Below are 11,489 nucleotides of genomic sequence, written 5' to 3'. Positions count from 1 at the left end.
TTTTTTTCTTTGCTGAAAAGTGGAGTTTTAATGACAGCAAAATGTTCATGGAGAAATTTCAATATCATTATAATTTTCATTTTTGAAGATATTTCAACAATTTCTTTTTAAAAAGATGTTTTGTTTGAAATGGCCAAAACAAATTAAAAAATGTCACTCAATTCTTTTTTAAATCTTTTGTTTTAACTTTTACTACTTCTTTTTCAAATGAGAAAAAGTTAATAAAATAAAATAAAGGGGCAGAGGGTGTTAAAAAGTGAGAGAAAAGAGAGGGAGCCCAAGCACATTTTACCAGCTCTACTAATGATGACCTCCTCCTAAACTGAAGGGGCGCGTCTCCATTTTTACTCTTATCTGGCTACAATACTCTAAGATTCTGTGTCTCTGCGCTTTACTCGTTTTCATCTTTCCATGCTTCAACGCGCCTTTTGGTAGATCCTTGACCTACCCTCTCCTCCTAGCTTTACATATCTCAAAGTTCGGTCCTTAGCCTCCATTTCCTTCTCCCTCTTTTTATGCAGCCCCCAAATTCTCCCACAGTTTCAGTTATCACTTCTGTTCTGAGGATTATTCTTTATTTGTATTACAATATTGTCTAGCAGTCCCAGATCCATTGGGCTAGGCATTGTACATACACCTCTACCCTGATTTAACACGACCCGATATAACACAAATTTGGATATAACGTGGTAAAGCAGTGCTCTGGGCAGGGCAGGGCAGGGCAGTGCTGCAAACTCTGGTGGATCAAAGCAAGTTCAATATAACGCGGTTTTACCTATAAGGCAGTAAGATTTTTTGGCTCCCGAGGACAGCATTATATCGGGGTAGAGGTGTACTTAAAACCAATAGATGGACCCTGCTCCAAAAAGCTTACAATCTAGGACCCCAATCATGCAAAGACTTATCCACATGCTTAATTTTACTACTGAGTAGCCTCATGGAATCAATGGATTTATAAGTGATTGCAGGATCTGAGCCTGTGTATGTGTATTTTTTTGGTGGGGGAGGAAGGAGGGAACAATGACATTTTTCACAGAAAAGCTTTTCTCCACTTTTTTCCAGTGGAAAAAAATGTTGTTTGTTTCTTTTTAAGAAAAATTTCCCCCATACGCACCAAAATGGTGGGGGGGCGTTGGTTAAAAGGTGAAATATTTCATGCATAATTTTGAACAACATGAAAAGTCATTAATTTTTATCCCAGGAAACATGCCTATCTTATTTCTGGCCGGATATAGTTAGCAGGGTTGTGGGAATGGAAGCTTCTGGCTCTATGGGTGATGTGAGAAAATTGAGGGCCTTATCCTTCCTGCAGCCCACCTATTTTGCATACACTGCTCTGTCTACTCCAATGGTCAGAAAGGACAATTGAGGAGCTCCCTAATTTGCAGTCTTAGGAGAGACCAAGAAATTAATTAGCATGGAGACTGAATCCTTTCCTATAAGTAAGGCTTCAGGCACAAGGTGGAGCAGTGTGGGGAAATTTTGCTCTGCTACCGCCTGCGCTGTAACAGTGCTAATTATTTCATTCTCCAGGGCGGTCAGTCAGGTACTTTTCACCAGCAGTGAACCTACATTTAAGAAAGAAAAATATAAGAGAGCCTTTGAATAATAAATCACACTGTTCTCTTCCCTGTGAATGTGCTCCTGGGAGCTCTGGATTGCTTGCTTTAGAGGAGTGCTTATATTGGACTGGTCCAGACACCACAAAGTTTTATAATGCAACAGGGATCACATATAAGAACAGACCATTACAGCCAGAGTTCATTGTATTATTTTAAAAGACAAAATAAGAGCCATCATCTAATTCACAAAACAAGACAGAATATTCTCCTTCTCCCTTCTCCTAGCCATTTCTCATCACCTTACACAGCTCTGAATGCATGTGAAGTTTTTTGGAAGCTCAGAGCAATACAATGCACAAACCATAGATGTGAAATCAATAATAGTTTGACAAATGTTTATATATGCTAGATTTTTGGTATTGATTTTTTCCCAGTTCACTGGACAGCAGGATGGGAAAACCTAGCTGCCATATCATAACTCTGTAGGGTGACCAGACAGCAAGTGTGAAAATTCTGGACAGGAGGTGGGGAGGTAATAGGCACCTATATATGACAAAGCCCTCCAAAATTAGGACTGTCCCTATAAAATCGGGATATCTGGTCACCCTATAACTCTGCTCAGAGCACAACTGATAGTTGAAATCCTGTCTGTGTTTCTAACACTCTAGAATATTTATATCCCAGTGGCAAGAAAAAGGAGGTGGCTTCATGCCAGTCAGACAAAAGTGTTGCCAAGAAAGACAATTCCTTCCCCTCCACCCCCTCTGGCCTCAGATATCATGTGGTATCCCCAGTTGTAGTAGTATAAATCTTATCTTTAAATTTAGGTGATGGGCCATCCCAGCAACTTATCTGGGCAGCCTGCAAGAATTTCACACGTGGGAGACAGGGAGTTCAGGCTTTTCACTCAGCAGACTAGTCTTTAATCAGACCTGGGACAGTTGGCAATGTTCTTTCACATCCTCCATAGCAACCAGCTGCAGATGGTCACCTGCTGTCTCAAAAGTAGTGTCTCTCCCCACCTTCTTTAAAGTTATAGAATAGATAAAGCCACATTTTCAAAATGACCTTCAAAGTTGCTCCAGAAAGTGTTTCATTTGTGCACACAAAATTTGCCTTTGTGGGTGCAAACCAACATGTGAGAGCTCAGAATTTATCTTTAGAAATGCATTTGCCCAACTTGTCTGGGCAGAATTCTCTTTGCAAACAACGAGGACATGGGCAGCATTTGTGCCTGCACTTTTGGAGGACATTTCAAAATTGGGAATATATATCTTTTTAATAATTAACTTTGCTAAAAAAATAACACCAACTCCTTTGTTGCATTGAATAATTGTTCACCAAACTATTAAGAACAAAAAAAACCCAACAGAGCCTTGCATGCTCAGTGGCAGTGGAGGACAGCATTGCAGTTTTTTAGCCAAGTCATTAAAAGAAATAATGAAACGTCCGGAATTCTCATGTTTGACAGTTTGAGTGTTCAAACTTTCACAAAACAACACTTGAATCTTTAGTATTTTTTATTTCCTTTGGGGACATATTGAGAACCCTGAAGCAGATATTTAACCAAAACCTCTACCAATAGAAAGTATAGGGGATCGTGGGGCATGGGGAGAGTTTGGGTTTTTCTTCAGTTCTATTATAAATTTTACATAATGCACATGCTGACTCCTAAGGCAGGGGTTCTCACAACAAATTTTTTGTTGGCCTCAGAGTACGACCACCAACTCTTGCTGACAATTTTTCCTAAAATACTTAAAATACGCACCTCAAAATCCTTGTAATTTATTTATTGCTAGCTTGTAAGTCTGCTGCTGTGAAAAGTGATTTTTGTAAGTTTGTTACTAGCACTTTTCACAGCCTCCCAGCTAGCTAACAAGTCTCTGCTGTGAAAAGGGATATTAACACTTTTCACAGCAGACTCTCTCAGCTCCGGTAAGCCCGGGGACAAATTAAGCCCTGATGGGGAGGTGGATGGATAGACAGCAGAGCCAGGAGTGGTGATGAACGGTGGGGGAGGCAGTGGGGAGCCAGAGCCTGAAGGATGTGGCCCCAGGACGGAGCTTGAAGCCCCGGGGCTGTAGCCTGAAGCCCCGCAGCCAGGAGATGGGACCTTGCAGCCACAGGACAGGGCCAGAGCCCACCACCCCGGGAAGATGAGGAACTCACAAGCTGCCTGCTCCTCCAGGGTTGTGCAAGGTGTCTTCAGAGGGGGACAGGGCCCAACCCCCCCTGGCAGCCCCAGCAACCAACAGGGAGGGGCAGCTGCTTTGCCCCTCAATCACTGCCCAGGAGGCTGTGGCTGCAAGAAAAGCCCCCGGTGGCCGCACTTGAGAAACACTGTGCAGCTATATTAGCATTCAAGGACTTCTAAGCATTTAAAAAATATCAGTTCCAAGACCCAGACATGAATGCATAAATGATGAACTCTGCAGAAATTAGTGGGCCACAAACTTCCTGTCTGACCACAGTGCTATTACTTAATCACCCTGCACCTCAGTTTCCCAATTTGTGAGGGGAAAGATGGTTTTGAGGCTAGAGCACAGGGCTGGAAGTGAGAAGTTGGGTTTTGTGGACTTGATGCTAACTTGGATTTGAGTTCTTGCCTACATAATTTAACCTCTCTCTGTATCTCAGCTTCCCTGTCTGGAACCCATTACCTCATGGACCCTTGTGAGGGTTCATTCATGTTTATAAAGCCCTTTGTCATTCCCGGGTTTACAGAGCTATCTGAGTGCAAAGTATCAGTTGAGTCTATTAGACTGTTGCTGCGAACAATGCTACAGTAAAAGGACAGATTCAGCCTAAGTTTATCCTATTTTTCTTCAATGTAAACCTAGGCACAAAGATCCAAGACAGGAAGTCCAGCAGGGGAAGAACTTGCAATAGCAGGAAACAAGAGCTCCCCAGAAGAGGGGAGGTTTTGGCTTCTGTCCAATCATACTTACACCCCATTCAGATATTTCAGTGAAGAGTGTGCTCTATACTCTAGTCATACACGCTCATTATAGTGTCTGGCGAGCATAATACATTTAGGCAGACAGATAGCCAGGGAAGCCCAAAGAGTGAGCAGAGTTGCCGGGAAGGGCAAGTGGCCAAAGTAGCTGAGGGATGTGCTGATTCACTGTAGCCCCTTCAGCAGCTCCAACAGTGGGGCTTCTATAGAGCTCAGGCCTAAAATTAAAGCTGCCCTTCCTGCCCCACCAGAAACAGAGAGGCAGAAGGGCTGGGGGCAACAGCATGTTTCGTCCACTGAGGCAAATCTATCCTGAGGCAGAAGTAGCCGAAGCTTCAGAGACTCTGGCCTCAGGTTGAGAAAGGCACACAAGTCTAAAATCCTCCTTTCAGACATTCAGCACCCACTGGAAATACTTTTTCTTTTAAACTGAAACATCTCATATAGTAGAACCTCAGAGTTACGACATGTAAACTACTAAAAAATAAAGGGAAAGCAGCAATTTTCTTCTGCATAGTAAAGATTCAAAGCTGCATTAAGTCAGCGTTCAGTTGAAAGCTTTTGAAACAACCACCATAACGTTTTGTTCAGAGTTAACGAACAACCTGCATTCCCAAGGTGTTTGTAACTCTGAGGTTCTACTGCACTTGGTTTGGGCCCAAAGTTATTTATTTATCTAACATTTGAACAAAACTGCATTGTAACGTTTTGAATTACTATCTAAAATATAATATAACATATATAATAGGCACTTATATAAATGCATAAATCTTCTACAGTGATGTTTATCCACAGAGCTGTACAAATGAAGTAGATATCGCAATCCCCTTCTTACGGATGGGGAAACTCAGGCATGCAGAGGCAAAGTGACTTGCCTAAGCTCACTCAGCTAGCCAATGATTAAAGATGGAATTAAAACCCAGGTCACACTGCTTTTCATACAAGATCTCAAGGTGCTTTAAAAAGGTGGGTAAGTATCATTACCCCATTTTACAGATGGGGAAAATGAGGCATAGAGAGATGAAGTAGTTTACACAGGAGCCCACTGGGAACTGATGACAGAGCCCAGGAATAGAACCTAGCTCTTCAACTCCCACTAGAGTGCCCTGTCCACCAAACTATGCTGCCTCCCAAAGGGCGTCATCCAACGCCAGGGCCACCCAGAGGGGGGGCAAGTGGGGCAATTTGCCCCAGGCCCCGCAGGGCCCCCTACCAGAGTTTTTCAGGGCCCCTGGACAGGGGTGGCTCTAGACATTTCGCCGCCCCAAGCACAGTGGCACGCCGCGGGGGGCGCTCTGCCGGTCGCCAGTCCCGCGGCTCCAGTGGACCTCCCGCAGGCGTGCCTGTGGATGCTCCACCGAAGCCACGGGACCGGCAGACCCTCCGCAGGCACGCCTGCGGGAGGTCCACCGGAGCTGCCTACCGCCCTCCCGGTGACTGGCAAAGCGCCCCCCGCGGCATGCCACCCCAAGCACGCGCTTGGCGTGCTGGGGCCTGGAGCCGCCCCTGCCCCTGGAGCGGGGTCCTTCACTCACTCCGGGGACCCCGGAAAACTCTCACGGGACCTGGGGCCCCGTAGATTCTTCCACTCCAGGTCTTCAGCGGCGGGGGGTCCTTCTGGCTCCAGGGTGGACACCCCGTGACAGAATTACCGCCGAAGCAGGGGCCCCACCACCACCGAATTACTGCCAAAGCAAGGGCCCCCCCGCTGCCAAAGACCCCAGGCCCCCTGAATCCTCTGGGCGGCCCTGTCCAATGCCCACTGAAGTCAACAAGAGTCTTTCCACTGATTTTGGATTGGCCCTACATATCGAAGTTAGTTGTAGTTTGAAAGAAGCTGAACCTACAATACAGACTCCTTTCACTCCCATAGACAAATGACCATTTTCTTATCACAAGATTTTTGAAGGAAACCATGAGCATGAAAACCTTCAAGAAAAAAAGGTCTGCAAGTAAGCTGCTACTCTGGTTTTTCATTTTTATTTGAAGGGAATATAAGATTCAAAACAGATTCACAAAAGAAACTCCTCTCCAAATAGGATAATTTAAACTGAGGTCATGGGACCTGCAGGCCTATCTAGACATGTACACGTACAAAGAGGTCAGTTACCTTTGATTACTCTAGGGGAGCAGATGTCTAAACAAGACTATTAGTCAAACTGATTTAGATTGACACTATCATTCTATCCAGCCTGCTTGGGTTCCTAGGCACATAACAGGCATAAGAGAACCTTCCTTCCAGCTGGTTTAGCGACACTTGAACTTGAGTAAAGGTCTTTGCCAATGGAGATTTTTTTTTTTTTAGTAATTTTCACTCTTAGAATATTTGATGGGGGAAACAAATGGTGGATATGAAAATCATCTGAATTGCTGTAATTTTCCTGAGAAGCTTCACTCTGGATCTAGAACTATATAATCCCCACATATTCTGTTTCAATAGCACTTCAGTGTAGCAGATTAAAATTTCTGTAGCAGTTTTGGGTCATGTTTTCAAGGTTATTTTTCACAGCCTGGGGAGTTGGATTGTTTATTTGTAAATGAAGGCTTAGATTTTGGAGCACACTTTTGCAGCAAGGATGGGATTTTTTGGCCATGGAATTGATGAGAAGAATATGGGCCTACTTACTGAACAAAACCAGCTTTATTATTAATGATTATTATTTATAATCGTTAGACAAGCTTAGGCCCAGTCTGCACTTCAGAAATAACCATGTTTAAACATAGCTGTGGCCAAACAGTGTTATAATTAGTGTGGATTTTCTTGCCTGCGTAGATGGACAAAGATGTGTTATAATCATATTTTAAACACTGCTCCATACTTCATGCTGAAACATAGTTCTCCAACACAGTTATAACATGGGTTAATTTCTTCCGCTGCTCAAAGGAGCACCAAGTATAGCAGAGTTTGGCCACAAATAGGATTCCTAATCATGTTTAAAAAATTTTCATAGTGCAGTCAAGGCTGACTTAGATAAAGAGACGGTGCAGTATTGCTCTTAAATCTAACAGAGCACTTTGGGCTGGATACTGTGACCAGCTGAGAATCTGACTCCCAGCAGGACTTCGAACAGAAGGCCTGCGAGTGTAAGGGCAGTCAGTAACTCACAAGGAATGTGACATGGACTCTACTGACACTTGGGATAGATTCTCAGAGCTGTGCAGGCCTTTCGGGCAGTACACATTGGCCTGGCTCATACAATAGTTTGGTGAGGACTTGCTCTCTGTTAATTTGGGGGAACATTATTCACAACTTGTTCATCGGTACAGCCCTGAGGTAAGCTCCAATAGGGGCTGGTTTTGTATATATCCTTTTACTTGTTTGTGTGTAAAAGCTGCTGACTGTTCAAAGGATTCATTAAGACAAGTCTGAAGTTTTAAATCTAAGGAGACAACCTGCCTCCAGTCTCAGTTAGCTCTTGACTGACCCTTTTCACACTCTCTTGCACTTTCCAAATTGTTCTGCAGATACATGAGCTATATCCATAAATTTCTTATTGAATGCAACACACAATATGTTCCCTTAACTTTGCAACAGATTTCAGTGCAACTAACTGGCAATTCTGATAGATGTTCTACTGTAAAATGCTAACACTGGCAAAATTTCTCTTCAAGGAAAAATTTATGCCAACTAAAGAAATAACTTGCTGGGCTTCCTGGGCTGAGCATCAGAAATAAAATACCAAGACTCCTGAAACCACTGATTCAGATCATCAGTGGGTTGACTCAGCCTTCATCCTTCTCAGGTGGCTAGACAGAGTTCTCTGAAATTTACCCTATGTGGAATCCTACAGATGAGACCTTAAAGTCCAAGGTTCTATCTGCTCTATGTGAACTTTAAAGGCTTCAGGGTGCTTTTTGTAACAGCAGTGTGAAAACTCTTCTTGGATAAATTTTCCCTTCTCTTTCCTCCCCCATTACCGTTGTTTACCAGTTGCCTGCTTCTCTGCATAGGTGGCTGCATCTATACAATTTTTAACAATTATGCAATGCTGAGGCATTGAAAGGTTCTACAGATATGAAAAGGTATTTCCTGAAGTCAAAGAGCTGTGTTTGCCAACAGAAGAGCTAACATTCTCCCTGAACCTGATCCAAAAGTGTTCAGGAAAATATAATATTTGGTTGGCCTCCAGGTGGTAGCACCTGGAGGCCAACCAAATAGGGGCTCCATTGTGCTCAGTGATGCACAAACATGTGCTAAATGACAGCCCTCGCCGTGAAGAGCAGTTTTCACCCTTGCTTCCCCACACAAAATGAAACCTGGTGGCTGTTTTACAGAGAACTGGCAGAGCCTGGAAGCTGGGTTGCTTCTTGTACCCGTTATAGCATGCTGACAAAGCACCAGAGTCCAACTGACATTTTCATTCTTGGATTAAACAGAATGCACACCCTAATCCAACTACACTAAATTTCTTCACGCCTTTCTGAGAGTGCATCCCTATTTATGCACCAGCAAGCCACCGCCAGCTTATTTTAGATTTGCAAGTCTTTTTTTTCCACAAACACGTTTAAAAATAAATATTTACTATTTAAACAGTTTAATATCACCTGTGAAATATGTCACATATTAAATGCTGCCCAACTCCTATGGGCCCATGCTGTTTGTTACATCCAGATTGGATTACTGTAAATTCTTCATTTGTGGCTTTGCCAGGAACACTCTTATATGACTTGGGATCCATCCAGAATGTGGCAGCCAGAATGACCCCTGCCACCTGAAGCAAACAGAAAATTTTACTGTATCCCCAGTTCCTTACAGTGGGTCTCCACTTCAGCTCAAAGTGATTGTAAAACTAGACTTTTAATTTACAAGGCATCAGGACTTGTAGAGACAGCAAACTCTCCTGCCTAATACATACACAAATCCGTTCTCTGAGTGTCAGAAAAGCAACCCTTAATTCCCTGAAGCCAAATCAGGATATACCACCAGCCCAGCTTATGACAGTTCTCCTTAGAATATCACATCTGTTTGTTGTCTAGAATCTTCAGCTCCCAACACTCAGTACATTATTCTAATCATATGCGGATGAAGGAATATTTCACTGGTGAATCTATAGTGCTGCGGAATAGTCCTCTTTAAAGTCAATTTTATTGACTATTGCACAGGAATACGTCTAGCTGAGTTATGATGAAGACTGTCTACACTGAGGATTTCAGTTATTAGCATTGCTGTATACAGTCATGGTTTAGAGCAGCTTTGCCTATCTATACTACTGGTTGCACCAATGCAATTACACTAGTTGCTGTAACTTGAGCAAACCCACTGTGTAGACACAGAAACTCGTAAAGAGTTTTAAACAGAACAACAAAGAGATGAAACCCTCTCTATTTTATGTTAGTACTGTATAACCATGACTGCTACGTTATAAGTGGAATTAACTATATTCATTCCTTGTGAACTAAGTGACTTTAATTCCATTCCCAGGGGTGACTCTGGGACCATAAAATGGAGCCATTACAAAAATCAACATTGTCACTAACCAAAGCAGAGCTACTCTGCTGTCTCACAGCAATGGTGACAAGGGCACATCAAAACCGAGTCTCCTGAGCTCTCACAGTCTTATTTGAACCAGTTTGGGGATTTGTAAAATTGGATTTTTGTTTATCTGAACTGGTTTTGAAGGTCTAATTATAACTTTTATGAAGAGGAGTGAGATTTCTACTATGAAAGGCGCTATGTAAAAATAAAGGACTTGATGGACTGACATGCTGGCAGAGACCCAACATGTATATCACATGGGACCTGAGTGCAGCTGTTGTAGTCTGTGTTACAATAAATAACCATGAGAAGATGCTTGGTCACAAGAGATCTTCTGGGGGGAATACCACCTGCTGTGCCACTTGGTCACACAAATGTGTACAAATTGATGTAGGAAAAGTGAAAAGTTGCAACAATTGCATACTTTCAGTTTAAAACGTGAAGATGACAATATTAGCTGCGTATATAGCTCATGTGCTAAGAAAGTATTCGATCAGTACATGTCATGATTTCCTACCTCTCCCACTCCACCAGCTATTCAAATAATGCCTCTGAGGTTGCTTAAATGTGTCCCTCTGCTCAACAAAAAACAGTGCACTTGCTTCCTTCATTTAATGAGAGTTTTAATATTAACTGGCAAAGCACATTGTACACAGTAACGAAATGCATACTTCCTGCCTCTTCTCTTCAAAAGCAAAATCAATAGCAACTGCCAAGTAATAGACATTCAAGGATCATGCCGTGTAATTGTCACAGATGACTGTCCTATTTAAGACTATACCTCTAGAGAGGATCTCTATTTATAACTAGCTGACTGATAGGTGGTCAGTACAGGGTGTTAATGTGACAAAATACTGTTTTTCAGAGTCACCAAAATGCCTCAACTCAAATGGAAGATGAAACTGCTGATGGCTTGTAAATACATCATTCATATCATTTGCTGCTGAAGGACAGAGAGAAAAGGATCAATCAAAATGCACAGCATGCAATGCATTAAACGCAAATCGGGTTGAATAAAGTCTATGAAATATTTACAGTGAAACATGTGCATGCTGTATAAGATTAGGATCTTTTTCTTTTTAGAAGACTTTCATGCCAGAGGGCATTTGTAACTTTAAATAAGCAACTGGCAATGAACCGAGCTGTCAACACCACTTTGGAAAATGCCGGGTGTCCATAAATCTTGCTTGGTGCCTTCTGGGTTTCAATTACACAGATGTAAGCAGCACATTAACCCATGTCCCTCCAGAAGTGAGGAGGCATTTAAGCCAATATCATAGTCCTCAGAAATAAATTTACACCCTCCCCCTTTTTTTTTTTAAACTCAGTTTAAGAACAGTACTCTTTGATATAACATTATAATATAATGTAAACCATTGAATGTTGCAGGATGTTACATTTGTTGACAAACCATAACTTTATTTAGGAAAAATAATCCACAGTCAGCACCTATTGCTCATGCCATTTGTCCCAGAGTTAAAAGTTCAATAAGCCA

The sequence above is a fragment of the Gopherus flavomarginatus genome, chromosome 3 (genome assembly GCF_025201925.1).
Source record: "Gopherus flavomarginatus isolate rGopFla2 chromosome 3, rGopFla2.mat.asm, whole genome shotgun sequence".
Taxonomy (NCBI): domain Eukaryota; kingdom Metazoa; phylum Chordata; order Testudines; family Testudinidae; genus Gopherus; species Gopherus flavomarginatus.
The sequence above is the reverse complement of the archived record's forward strand: the minus strand, read 5'-3'. Positions refer to the sequence as shown.